A 14,717-nucleotide genomic window follows, 5' to 3' on the forward strand; every position below is an offset into this window, starting at 1 on the left:
CACTTTTTTTGATGGACTGGCTGTGTGTTGTTCTGACCTATATTTACAAATCCATGCAAAGCCAGCCTGCGTGGCTTCTTGAGGCCTCATAAATAAGGCACCTTTTTATGCATCACTGCGTGAAAGGGGCATGCATGGGCTTTGCTATGGGTGTTCCCACGCAACACTCATGGTTTCTGCCACATTCCCAGATTTACAACATTTTGTAAGCCTGGGAATGCCTCAGAATACTATGCCTCCCCAGGCAGAACCGGTTTTAGGGCAGTGCGACTGGTGCAGCCACACTGGGCGCTGACCTGTGGAGGGGACGCTATGACCTCAGGGGGGAGATGTGTTTAGCAATATCTTCTGATAGGAGAGATGAGGGGCACTTTTGCAGGTAGTAGTGAGAGAATCCGAGGAGGTGGTCATGGGACGTGGGGGCGCCAAAAGTGATTGATGCACCGGGCGCCACCAGCGCTAAAGCCGGCCCTGTCCCCAGGGGAGGCTAAGGGGGTGCAACGAGGAGAAACACTTTTCTCATTTTTTCTTTTTTCTTTGCTTGCTGCCATAGAAAGAGGAAGGCACAATCAATGATTGTTTTTGTGCAGGAAGGTGTCCCGTCCTGCACTACAACAATCATATCTGCAATGCAGGCACCCTTGCACCATGGTGCAAGCGAGCCTGTGTTGGCTATGGAAGCCACTTGTGCACCAACGCTGGGGAAAGCAAAGGGATGCATTATATTGTTGCACATATGAAGCATCCCAGTGCTTTTAAAATGACACAGCTCGGCGCAAAATAATGGCTTGCGGAGCCGCTCCATTTTGTTGTAAATGAGGCCCTTACTGTACAAGCGAGGCCTAGTTGCTTTGTGAGAGCCTGAGCTCGGAGCCACTAGACTAGCACAAGAGGTTCCTATTGTCTCCTATGAAGATTTAGGACAAGCCTGAAAAGGGACCCACAGTCCCTGAGAGACAGATCCCAAGGTATTTTCTTTCCTTTTTTTAAAAATATAATACGTTTACTGAGTGTCGTATAAAACATAGAGGCCACTCGGCGTACTTTTAGTTCCTTCCGAGAAACCAGGCTGATGGAGATCACTAAATGTGTCAGGCCAGGGGGGCAGAGCAAATCCCTTCTGGCACCTTGTCAGATGATGGGCTGCCCCCTGAACTATAAGTGAGACCCATAGTGTCCAAGTGATTTTATGCTGCATGGTGGTATAGGAAAAGATAAGATTGCTCGGCAACTATGCAAAATGTTTAAAGAATCAAGGCTCACTCTGTGATTATGTTTGTGCTTCATTTTTGGAAATGATGAAAGTGTAATCAGTGAAGTGCTGGAAGGTTGGAAGTGGGATTTCAAGCTCAGATTTTATACTCCCAGTGCCAATGAGCAAAAACACACACTTCATGAAAACAATAGAGTAGAAGCAACTGAAAGCATTTGAAATGAGAATAGGAAAAGAAAGCCTCACTGCTGGTACCTCAGTTCCCATGCACAGTACAAGCTTTGATTTGCTCAGAAGAACTATTTATAGCGCTCGAGCCCCATCGCCCAAAAGAAGTGTTCCCCCATGCACACAGGGCAGCATACAGTTGAGATCTCTGTCAACCTGCTTAAGCCATTGGGTAATTCCTATGATGGATCAAATAAGCAAATAAGCTAGTAAACTTGATTGATGGGGCATCATTCACCAAAGGCATTTTGGAGAATATAAAGGAGCACTCCATGAAGACTTCTGGTTCTACAAAATAGAATTAGCAAACCAATGACCGGTGAGCTTCAGCTTCTCCCTTCTAGCATTTTCTGTATAGATATCTTTACCACATTGCAGCAATCTCTGCACATATAAGTAAACTGGGTATAATTATGTCTGCATTTCCATAGGAAAAACATTTGTTTGTTTGCTCATAACTTTGATGCCGTTTGACAAACTTTCTCAAAACGTCCCTAAAAAATTATTTCATTCACCTTAGCTCCTTCCTGGAAAGTTTAGGGTTGATAGCTCAAGGGGAGGCAGAGCATTAGGAGGGGTACCAAGATGCCTTTTCCCCATTTTATTTTCCCATATGAAAATTTAACGGTGGTACTTCAAAACCTGCTGTACGGAATTACAAGACATTTGACAGAAAGTGTGCTTTTTGTGATTTGGTGTTAATGTGTTTCATAGTTTTTGAGAAATCATGGCTCAAAACATTGTAAATTTCATGCCACAGAGGATCCCCAACGGTGACAGATCTCAAGACAAGATCTGATGGTTGCCACCACTTTAACAAAGGTGTGACGAGAGCTGTCTTAGAATTGGCATACTAAATCCCCAGTCCTGAAAAAAAAGTAAAATAAAGATATAAGGGGGCATGGAAGGCATACCCTGAACCCTAAAGCCTGGTGGAGGTTCCGACAGGGACCCTTCCTGGAGCTCAAAACATTTATATATATATATTTTAACTGTCCTGCAGATTTCTGCAGCAAATATTTTAAACAATCCTTTAGAAAAAACAAGCCCCCTGGGGTGGGCCAGGGCCCTGGGGGGGCATGATGGATTTTATTGGGAAGGATCATGCGTCCTCCAACACAAGTCTGGTTGAGGCCCCGGAGTCCCCATCTCCTGGGACAATACTCATTATAAGGGGAGGAGGGTGTGGGGCCCCTTTTCATGAGCCTCTTTGAGGCCCCAAGGACCCCCACTCTGGATTGATTTTTTTAATCGGGGAGGATGGGCTTCGTGGACCCTCTCTTCAAGTCTTGTTGTGGCCCCGGGGGCTCCATCCCCTTTGACCATTTTCAAATATAGGGAAGGGGGCACTCAAACCCCTACCTCGAGCCAAGATCGGAATTGGGGACCTTACACCCACATTCTTATAGGAAGAGAACAGAACTTTGCTCCCACAAAGTGAAAGCACTCAAAAAATGCTGCTCCCGCTGCACCCAACAGGGCAGCAGCAAACTAATGGTGTCACCTCCTGCCAATGCCCAGCATGGTGCTGACTGAAGAGTCAGTAGCAGCAGCTTTGGGCATGGGCTTCCCCCATCAGCCCCCAAGTGGGCATTGGGCACCCATCAAAAATTAAAAATATGACCAACTTTAGCCAGGGAAGCCATCTGGAGCCAAGAGGGCCCTGAGACTCCCCTCATGGCCCCCAAGAAAAATGGAGCTATGGGTGCCCCAGGTGGGCACTGGGGCAACCACTTAATAAAAAATTCTGTCACCCAGCCGACACCCACAATGGGTGATGGCTGGGAGCAAGCTGGGGGTGTCCTGGAACTCCCCTCGCAGCCCACAAAAAACATTACATATGTGGGTTGAGGTTAACCAAAGGTTAGAGTGATGTTATAGTTAGGAAATAAAATAACATGTTCCTTTACATTTAAAAAAAAACCACAGAAATCCATTGAAAAGAAAAAGGTTCAAAGGATATTATAGTTAGGTGAAAATGTCATTTAATACATAGCATTTTATATTGAAAAAAATGTACCAGTTATAGTTATCCCAACTAACTATAACACATGCCCTAAAGTAACTATAATGTGCACCCTCAATACGCACTGCTAATTACCTCCAAAATTACATAACTCATTACATGTTCTATAACACTATTGATAATATCACGGCAACATCTGAAATTACTTCATTGACCACAACACTATGCATGGAGGAGGTTCGAGTTGCAGTTGGTTTATGGCACAAGTTATAGTTACTTTAGATACATAAAACTGATAGATTTCTGTGCTTTTTAATTTAGCAGTTTAAAAAAAATTGAAAGAATGCAAGTATTCACTCCCCATGACCTTGGGCTATAACAGATTGTGCTATACACAGTGCAGGCGTGAGAGATTAGGGTTGACAATTGATTCATTAGTGTGCAAATATCTCCCAAATTCTATAAATACTTGATGAGCCAAAATGAAACTGGAAAGTGTTGTGTGCTCACCACATGAGTTAGCACAAAATTCCTGTTGTTGATTTTAACAAATAAAAATGCTGCCTATAAAGTTAGACTTCGTAAATGTGCAAGTGCTATTTGAGTTCTAAGACAAGATAAACCTGAACTCCTCCTTCCTTTTTTCTATACAGAAATAGTTTCTGATGTCATTCTCAGGGGGGCTTATTAATTCATACCTGCTCAGCTTCCTCTGGATAATTGCACCTGCCACCCTTTAACAATTGTGATGATTGCTATTCATGGAAGCTGCCAATTTTCTGATCATGCTACCCAATCATTACCTGGAGAGGAGGTGGAGGGGCTGAGGGAGGATACATGAGCCTTCAAAGAAACACCTCAGGGGAATATGACAAAGACATATCCCTCCAAAAAGACAAGTCTATGGAGAGAAATCTGATAGGAAAGTTACTATGTTGACAAAACACACAGGCCCACACATATTAGAATCGCCGGTGTCCATACAGGACATAATTATAGAGAGGGGGAAAGAGTTCTGTATTACCAAAGGAGTGAGCTATTTTCTTATTTATGTTTCAGGAAATCGTAGCAAATGTAGCATTTGAAACAAATTGTTTTAAAATAAGTTATCCGTAATGCCATGTATTTTAAAAACTTTATTTAAAGAATAGTAAGTCAATCAGTCAGGTGCTGCCAGCAAATCTGTAGGAATCTTTGCTGTACAGCACAGAGAATGGTTTGCTTAGTACAAAAAGACGCAGCAAAACTAAAAAGAAAATTGTCACATAAAAATTGTTTATGTATGAAATTATGATTTTCCTGAAGTGCTTAACTCGATTATATTTTTGTCATGTGAGATACCAATATAAATTGTCATATTAAAGTACTGCCATTGGCAGAATATTTATAACTACTGTAGGAGGAGCACTCATCCTAAAAGCCAAACTAATCACTTGCACTATAAAACATCACTTTTTCAATCTACCATCTACCAAGACATTTAGGGGCATATTTAGAAGGAGTTAACACCACCAGAATGTCACTTTTTATGACATTCTGGTGGTGTTAACTTCTTCACCTTATTTACAAGGTGGAGTTAATCCTTAAAGTGGCATAATGCCACCTTCTAATTAATGCCAGTATTCAAGCAGCATTTAGCATAAAAGGGGCATGCAATTGGTGTTGCAGTGGGGGTTCCCCTGCAACACCCATTATTTTTTGACACTGCCCCATATTTACAAGTTATGGGGCGGTGCCAAAAATACCGCCAGGGAATACCTGGTCTTAAGTAGTCGATACCAGGAGAAATGTTTAATTTCTCTAAGTATTTTGCTCTTTACACATGTGCTGCATTCTGCAGCACACATAGACAGAGCAAGACGTCTGTAAAGATTGTTTATGTGCAGGAATGAGTCCCTTCCTGCTTATAAACAATTGCCCCTGCCGTGCAGGCACACTAGCAAAATGGTGCAAGGGTGCCTGCCCTGGTTCTGGGATGTTTCTTTAGCACCAGTTCTTGGGGTAACGCAGGGGTGTGCCACATTCTTGTAAATACGGCATGTCCCTATGTTTTGAAACTGTTGGAGCACGGCGTTACCAATTTTGGCATAACACCATGCTCCATCAGTTTCATCAACAGCCTTTATCTCTGACTGTCTCTTCTAGCATTTTACCTACTCAACATATCCTCTCTCTGGCCCACATTTCCACAACTATGATTCACTGTTGTGAGAAAGTGCTTTGTTAGTTGAGGTGGATTGAGGTCAACTGTTAAAGCAGCAACCACAATCCTAGTCAGGGTAAAGTACAAGCAAACTCCAAATTAACCTGTGCTAACCCTCTGGTAGCTTGGCACAGAGCATTTAGGTTTAACTTGAAGGCAGTGTATAAAGTATTTTTGCAACACTTCACAAAAAAGATCCCACGCCAGGTTTTGAAAAATTGAGTGATTTTTGAAAAATAAAAAAAGACTAATACAACAAAAAATCAAATCAGTAAAACTGGATTTGTTCAACTTTAAAGTTTTAAGTCAAAATAGCGCCAAAAGGCACAAAGCACCAGACAGGGACAAAGTCAAAAGTTCAGGCCGACCGCAACTAAACACGGGCTGGCTGTAGAGACCCAGGTATGCCCGCTGAACAAAGGGGCATATCATCAAGGGCAATATCGACGTTTTAGAAGCACTTTTTGCCGCTAAAGCGGCGATATTTTTATCGCCCTATCAGCAAGTATTGTATTGTATAATCTTTTGTATAGCGCTGTCTGCCACCCTGCGGGTATCTTAAGATCCTTCCTAAAGCTCAACAGCGTTTTAGCTTGACGCAGCTCTTGGGGGATCTGATTCCAGAGGCGGGCTGCCGCCGTGCTGAAGGCCCTACCTCCCATCTTGGTAAGTTTTACTCTGGCAACAGCTGCCAGACTTTGGCTGGTGGACCGGAGGAGTCTTTTTGGTTCATACCAAGAGAATCTTTCACACAGTGGTAGCGGACCAGTGTTATGAAGGGCTTTATAGACCGTAACCAGTGACTAAAACTTGATCCTTTTATTGTCGCTAACAGTAGTTAGCGACAGTTTACTGGCAATAGCGCCCCTTGTCAGCACCCCTCCCATCGTATCGCTAATGAGATGCAAAGGAGGCGTGCCTGACAAGACTTCCTTGGGAAAATATCGCTAACCCAGCTTCGTCATATTGACAAGGAGGGTTAGCGATATTTTAAAAACACGTTAAGTATGCCTTAACGCAGGAATGTAACGTCTGTTAAATTCCTGACTAAGGCATACCTAACATGGGGGGTTGATAGTGTGGCTAAAACCACAGGCCCTATCATCTAGGATATCGCTGTTTTCCACCATGGAAAACGGCGCTATCCTCACTATCTCTGGAATTTTAATCACCTTGGCGATGCACGTTGTTGATAACGCGCTAACCGGGCGATAAATTCCAGAGATAGCCGGCGATAAATATGCAAGCGCTAAGCGATCTTTGCGATATTTATCGCCGGACCTTGATAATATGCCCCAAAGTTCCTTAAACCCTTGATGCAGAGTGCTGTGTCGAAGAAGTGCCATGCAGCCAAACCGGTGTCAGTTCCGAGATGCATTGAGTCTGCGGTGTGTGGTCCTGTTGTGTCAACATCATGAATCCCATTGGCGGGGCATGCAATACAAAGAACTTTTGTTGGGGATGTGGTGCGTAGCTGGCAATGTATCAATACTGAGGAGCTGCGAGCCTGCAGTGCAGACTCCGGCATCGTCATTGAGGCTGCCAGCGATGAGAGTTGCAAGAACCTGGGCTGGCAATGGTGCACGCCGTCAGGGATGTGTCAGCTCCGAGGCATGAGCGGGAGATGAAAGGCCTTTTGTGATGGGTTCAATTAATGCACCAGTGCTGATACACTGGTTCTGCTCGAGAATGCTCAGCTCAGCTGAGGAGATGTGTCAGTTCTGCTCAGGGATGCGCAGCTCAGCAGAGAAGATGCATCAGTTCCACCAGCAAGCACATTAGGCCCGCATCCAAGGGTTTGGGACTGGGGGGGCACCACTTGGCAGGACAGACTCACAGATGGCAGAATCCAGCCCAGTGCAGGTGTAAGGTTGTTGGAAGACTAAGATCAGGAGACCAGCCAACTAGACTTGGAGTCACTGTAGGTCCTGGGTTCAAGGGAAGAAGGTCCGGTCCTTCTCACCCAGGCACAAGTGCAGGAGGCATAGGTCAGCACATCAAAGCAGGAGGCTAGCAGAGTGCCAGCCCTTCAGCAGCACAGCAGTCCTTCCTGGCAGAGTAACCACAGGTTCAGAAGTAAACTGAAGAGGTGGTGTCTGAGGCCCTTCTTTTAGAAACAAATTTGCCTTTGAAATGGGGAGAAACATCTAGATGCATGCCTTTGAAGTGCACAGATGTCCTGCCTTGCCTGCCCTTTCTCCAGCCTAACTACAGGAGGTATGCAGCTCTTTGCGTGGAAACAGGACACAGCCTATGCAGGTGTAAGTGAGACTGGCCACAGCTTCTCACTCCCATTCTGCCAGTGATGACCCATTCAGTCACACCTAAGCGCCATTGTGTGTGGCTGTCTAGGATGATTACAAAGAGTCTAACTGCTAACTACACACTTTCACGTGATCAGAGTCAGGCTACAGGCAACAAATGACTATGGAAAGAAAATGTCAACTTTCTAAAAGTGACATTTTTTAAATTATAATTTAAAATCTGAATTCCCCATTAGTTAGGATTTTAAATTAGGATTCAAGATACACCAAATATTAACTGTTATTTCTTGCAATTTGGAAATGACACTTATAAAATGTAATTAAGGTAATACCAATGTTATTCTATGGGTGAAATAGGCCTTGAAGTAGTAAAAACAAATATAAGAGTTTTTCACAACCAGGACATGTAAAACTGAAAAGTACATGTCCAGATTTTTTAATACATTGAGCCCTGCCCTCTCCGCTGTTCAGGGATTGCCTTAGTAGTGACTTATATAAATCAAAAGGGAAGGTTTTGGCTTGTCAAAAAGTTAATTTTGACAATTCATGATGGCAGCTTAACCTGCAATGGCAGGCCTGAGACATTTTTAAAGGGTTACTTAAGTGGGTGTCACAATCTGTGCTGCAGGCCCTCTAGTAGCATTTAATTTATAGGTTCTGCACATATGCAGTGCACTTTACTAGGGACTTATAAGTAAATTAAATATGCCAAATGAGTATGAGCCAATGTTACTATATTGTAGGGAAAGAGCACAAGCACTTTAGCATTGTTTATCAGTTGAAAAGTGCACAGAGTACTAAAGCCCGGTAAAATAAAGTAAACCAAAACATGAGTTCTGAAAGCAAAACTTTAGGGTTAACCACACCAAGGATTCTAGAAACCTGTATGCCTATTTGTGATTGTGATGTTGAAGTGCAAGATTGAAGATGTACTTGAAACATTGCACTCATTTGAAACTGCAGGGATATTTCTAAAACAAATCCATCAGAGGCATGTTTGGTTGTCAGCATGTGCCAAAATGTGCCTTAACCAAAATAGGCATCCACATACTGCCAACACCATAGACACACTGGACAGAAATCAGCAAAGGACAATTACACAGAACAGTAACATTACGGGCATATTTATGAGAGTCTTGCATCGCTGGAATGTTCCTATTTTGGATGCAGAGGTGGCACAAGCCTTTCAATCATATCTCTGAGGCCACCCAAAGTCACTTTTATGGGCTTTGCATGGACTTATGGATAAGGATTAAGACAAAGCAGGCAAGTCTCTGCGTTGCCTTGCTCTGTGCCAGGGAAGTGTTCCAAGGGCATTGCAGTGGATTTTCCCAAACAACACCCATGGATTTTGGTGCTACCCTAGATTTACTTAATCATGTATACTTGGAGCAGCGATAAAATCTTACGCCTTCACAGAGCTGGCGAAACGAGGAGAAATATTTTTATTTTTCCTCATTTTCCTACTTTCAATGTGGGCTTTGTTCTGGGAAACAGCTCTCTGGATTTTTTTTGTGCAGGAAGGTAACCCTTACTGTTGCTGCCTAACGCCAATGCAAGCACCCTTGCAGAATGGTGCAGGAGTGTCTGCGTTGCATGCAGGATTGTTTTTGTGCAGGAAGGTCCTGCACCATTGTGCAAGGGTGCCTGCATTGGCGTTATGCAGTAAATTGTGAGCTAGCACAAGAGGAAAGGACAGGAATCCACCGCATTTTATAAATACAGTGCAATCTTGCCCTTTGAGATTGGCGTAGGGCAACACAGCATGAAGACTTGCTGCGCTGCCCATAGCCAACTCCCCATAAATTATGGCCTACATATATAAGTAATCAATGAAGCCTCAACTGATATCAAAATATTTACATAGGTGAATACAAACAACCTACATTGAACCTTTAAATAATCCTCAACTGCTGCCCCATCCAACCTCACAACAACTCCCTCACTTAGCCTTATTGAGACCAAACTATACTGGTAGTCACCCACAGACATACACAATTTGTTTACAATAAACTCACACAGCACTTTTTTAATGACCCTGGCAGATAAGCCATGCTGTGACATCTGAGTGGAGGGGTACCTTTTGAGAGGTATGGGAGAGTGATGAGGTGTTAGGGATTAGGTGAGTTTTGACCAACAGAAAACATCTGTGTGAGTGCCTTCGTATCGTACTGTAAATTTTTCATGTGATTCTATGGTCACCAAAATTGCAACATGTCCATGAAATATGTAAATGTAATGTTGAATGTAATGTGTCATTTGCCTAATGGCCCTTCTCTTATCCCTCTCTGCTCCCCACAACAGTGCTTCATTTGTGGCAGCGGTGTCCGGTGCTTGGCTCTGGTACTTTGTCAATGCGGGCACTTAGGGCTTTCTGCCACATGGTGACGCTGTTTGTCTGATTGATTCATGGGCACAACAACAATTGTTTAATAATTTAAAATACATTATAAATGAATATTAACTTGTATACAAGCTAGTCTTATAGCTTTGGGGCTTCGAAGAGTCTAAATTATCACACCTATAGGAGTATGGGTATTAGAAGTTCTGTTGATACTGTCGTTGACAGCACTAGCAGGGGCAATGGGTAGTGCGAGCTGTGGTAGCCTCCTGACAATGGCCCGGCACTTACAGTTTTACAAATTAAGCACTGCTCTACCAGGCATAGGAAATGGTAGTGGTGCTAGAACGCATATCCTTTCATGTCTTGATTTGCTGCCTAATTCCAGAACATGTCTTAGGAGTGTGTATTCTCATACGCACAGCTAAGCTTTCAGTTAGTTAAATCTGTGTTTGCTTAAGGGACAGATTAGTCATGTATAACACAACTCTTAGCCTTATAAATGTTCTTGGACCTCATTGAGCAATATATGTAACTGTACAGGCCGCAAAAAAATGTTTTAGCCAGTTCTGCGTTAGAGAAAAATAAAATTATTAAACAATAACACAATTAATAAACTCTCACCAGGAGTCTAAATGGATGTTTAATGACCTATAGATTTTGATTTAATTTAGTTCAACAGACCTTGAAACAATCTATTGTCTTGTATAACATATTCACCCTCCTGCCTGAGGGCACTTTATAATTCCCTGGGATGGCTTCATCTGTGGGTTTGTTTTGGGTGTGTTGCCCACAGGAGACCAAGACACCACCAACAGATGTCATGGGGGCTGCGGGGGGCACAGCAATCCCTCCCACACCAGGAATTAACTCACCAAATTAACCCAATGTTTCCCAGGTCATAGGATGCATGACCTGGAGAGACTTCTGCTCTTGATTTAAAGTATTCCTAAGCTGGAACATTTCTTCTTTAGCCTGGGAGTACATGGGTCTCTAATGGTTGGTCCTATGGCTGCATGGCCTGGGCCTTAAAGAATGTCAAGAAAGTCACATCCACATTATGTTAATTTGTTCTAGGGGATAACTTCCATACTACAGACCCTGTGCAATAGCTCCCTCACATTATGACATTTCTGGACAAGTCTGAAAGTCCGGTGTAGGCCTCCCCCTTGAAATCAAAAACACATATACCAGGATGCTTCTGTTCCCCTAGGCCTCCAATAACAAAATCAAATAATTGGGGATCTACATCACACCATGGCAATGCCAGCTTCACATTGCAAACTACCCACAGCTTGTACACTCTTTCAAGAAGACTCTTTCCAGATGAAAAAACCTAAGTATATTGTGGCTAGGCAGGGTAGCAGCAGTTAAGCAGCATGTTCTGCCTAAGCTGCATTACCTGTCTCAGACCCAGGATCCATGAGAGTGACTTGAAGAGACTCCAGCTGGCAATAGATTTTCCCATTTGATCTGGGAAGCAGGTTTGAGGAAAGGTTTGCAGGCCTTCAGGCAGGCCAGGGTTCTGGGCCTCTTGGATATTCATGAGTATTACCAGGCAGCCCAAATACGGGTCTTTTTTGAGTGGCACATTTGTGAAATGAAACCCAAAAAGACTCATATGGACATAGAGTTCTTGGGTGGGGCCCCATGGAGAATTCCTTGGCTCCCCCGTTATGCTTGATCCTAAGTCTGTTACTTCTCCAACTTGCTTAAGCCTTTCATGGAGATCTGTGACACCCTACCAAGGGATTGGTGCTTAAAAACATTTCCCTTTCCCTTCACTCCCTTGCAGGGCAATGCTGATTTCTCCCTGGGCCTCATCCATTGGGACTTTGTGTGCTTGAGTGAGTGTGAGGGTAGCGTCAGAATCCTTTGCAACCTGTTTACAGGCACTCTTATCCAAGATTTCACACAATGCAAGTGAGAATTTGCTCTATGGATTTTGGACCACATGAGATACTTTCAGTTATGGCACCCGGCCCTATATGCCTCAAACTATGCAGCTACCAGAACACTCACCCCATGGTAAAAACTGTTCACGACTTATTGCGGTCCCAGAGGTCTAATATCAAATATCTGAGCTATTCTCTATGATGTGGGAACAGACATGATCTGGTTATACACGACAGAATAAACTAAACAGCTGGGGAGACCGATCTCTCTGCCACAGTGCCAGAAACTCTGCAGCGATATCCCCTTATTATGCAGACGTGTCCAAAACAGGGAGAAATGTACAAACTCTGGAATGTCCACTGCATAAATTGAAACATAGATGTGCTTCAACGGGTGTCAGGTTCCACGTTTCTCCACAGTAGCAGAACGACTATTAATATTGATGACTGCAATGTCAATGTAGGCCATAATTTATGTAAATACAACAATATCAATACCGGTAAATACGATGTCAAAGTAGGCCTTAATATATGTACGCATAACAATGTCAATACCGGTAAATATGATGTTGATGTATGTCATAATAAATGTATGCATAATAATGAGACTGTCAGTAAATGCGATATTGATGACCCCCATGTTATATGTATACCTAATAACGAACTTGTATCATTGCTGTCAAATTCACCCGAGATGACCTCCCCATCAAATCTGAGTCACAGATATGTGGTCAGACAGGCCCTGTGACCCAAACCCAAGCCTACTGATTGATAGCTCATGGGTGGGTTACACTTAGCCTAAAGACAAACCCGTGAACAGAGATGAATTCCACAGATAGGCAGCTACACCACAAAATGTCTGAGGAGACTGGCTCCAATAAAACACATTTGGCCAGAGTGGTATGCGCTCCAAAAATACCACAAAGTCAAATGCCACATGTAGGTAGGAACACTCACCCCCCATGTTGTACATCTGGGTCCGTACACACTGGCCCTCATTGAGTCTTCACAAAGTCAAGAGCCGCCTGTGACCCCGTATCAAATGTTGGAATTTATGGTAATTACTAGGCCTGGATTTACATGCTTTACAAGAATGTGTAATCGGTTTACTGTACTTCAAGAACTGCATATAATTCCAGCCAAAACCTCTGAACATTGAGACAGTCTTCAGACAGGACTCTGTTGCTGCTCTCTCAGCCGATGCGTTTAATTAAACCAACTTGTTCCTATTTTGCCAAATACCTCTTGACTTTTCATTTTGTCAAGGTAAATTCATATCTGAGCAACACGACCCTGGTTTCCAATGCCCCTCTCCTGGTATCACCCACCTAAGTTTACAGACCAGGTTACACCGCTAAGGGGAAGAGGGAATGGGATTGAGAAGGGACAACTACTGCTCTGTGTGGTATTCTCTTGTCTGGTATATCTGCTACTCTCTCTTATTCTTCCTTTCAGTGTTCTACTTTTGTCGACTTTCACTTGAAGAGAATACCTAATGCACGTTTACACGACAACACAAAGTATAATGAACTTTCTCCATACAATTACTAGTCTGAGCAACTAAATTCTACTAAATGCAGTAATGCCTGTGTGTGTACCTAACCTTCAGGTGATTTGAGCCTCTCTTCCATGTGAATTCCTTGTGGTACATCACAGAGGGATATTATTAATACTTATGCACATGCAGTTGCTATAGTCACTATTCACTCAGTTTGGGGTTTACAGTGACTTTTGTCATGTGTTTCCAGAGTGGCCCATTGTAGTTTTCCCTTTGTCAGCCTAAATGTGCACATTGTAGGCCGCATTTCATTTGCACATGTTACTATGTCAACACACTTGCTTTGTGCCACACTGTACTTTCACACAGAACCTGCATATGTTTTTACGTTCTGCTCTTTCCTGGGATTTAGTTTGAACATCCTGGACAAGGTCAAACAGCAATGCCCCTTGTTATTCTCTCTGGTCAGGCACTAGCAACTAGACAAAACATGTGAGCGCAGCTACTGTTTATGAGCACATATGTCATATAATGGAATACAAGAGAGTAAGAAAACACACATGGAGCGAGAGTTCAGAGTAAAGGATCACTGTCTTTCTTGCAGCGCGAAAATACCTCTTCGTGGGTGATTCAGGCGCTATATAAATCCCATACATACATACATACATACATGGACAGTGGGGTGGAGTTGGGATGTCTTCGATATCTGAGATCCCTCCGCTTGTCCCCTACATGAGATAAAGCAAGTGATTCTTATTGCTCTTCCTTAATCATCTGAATTGTTGGCCTCCACAATGCAGTTTCTGTGTAGACCTGTTGTGCGAGTATGCTCAAACTTCATTATCTACTATCTATGTGACCAAGCTGGACTGAAGAAGGGTAATGGGAGGGAGAAGAGTTGCTTTTGCAAAATGTGACATGTATGTTACTGAAACTCAATAAAATCTGAGTGAAGAGTAAAAAACACAAGCCCCTTTGTAATCTGGCATCAAGAATTGACTTTTCATTTTTCGATTGACTTTTTGATTTTTAATTGCTCTTTTTTATTTCCCTAAATTTTATTCCTACCCTCCAATATGCACCTGTGATTTTTGTTAAAGATTAGAAGT

The sequence above is a fragment of the Triturus cristatus genome, chromosome 10 (assembly GCF_964204655.1).
Source record: "Triturus cristatus chromosome 10, aTriCri1.1, whole genome shotgun sequence".
Lineage (NCBI taxonomy): Eukaryota > Metazoa > Chordata > Amphibia > Caudata > Salamandridae > Triturus > Triturus cristatus.